Here is a 255-nt window from a genome sequence, read left to right as displayed (position 1 = left end):
TTTGAAAACTCCCTTGCGCTCTACACCCTCAATAGAAACCTAGAATCGAGCATCTGCGGTTCAGTGTTGAAACCAACCTCTCGTATAATGGACGCTCCTACTTGAGGGAATCTGCTCTATAAAGGCTACTCTTGAAGGGTACTTCAATTTCTTCAACGAGAAATGACGTCCGTGTTTCTTTCTCTATTTGTATTCCCCGCTTTATCAACATTTCTGATTCCGCTTCGCTTTTTTCTTGTTTATATATTATCAATT

Source organism: Penaeus monodon, chromosome 32 (genome assembly GCF_015228065.2).
Source record: "Penaeus monodon isolate SGIC_2016 chromosome 32, NSTDA_Pmon_1, whole genome shotgun sequence".
In the NCBI taxonomy this organism is placed as follows: domain Eukaryota; kingdom Metazoa; phylum Arthropoda; class Malacostraca; order Decapoda; family Penaeidae; genus Penaeus; species Penaeus monodon.
The sequence above is the reverse complement of the archived record's forward strand: the minus strand, read 5'-3'. Positions refer to the sequence as shown.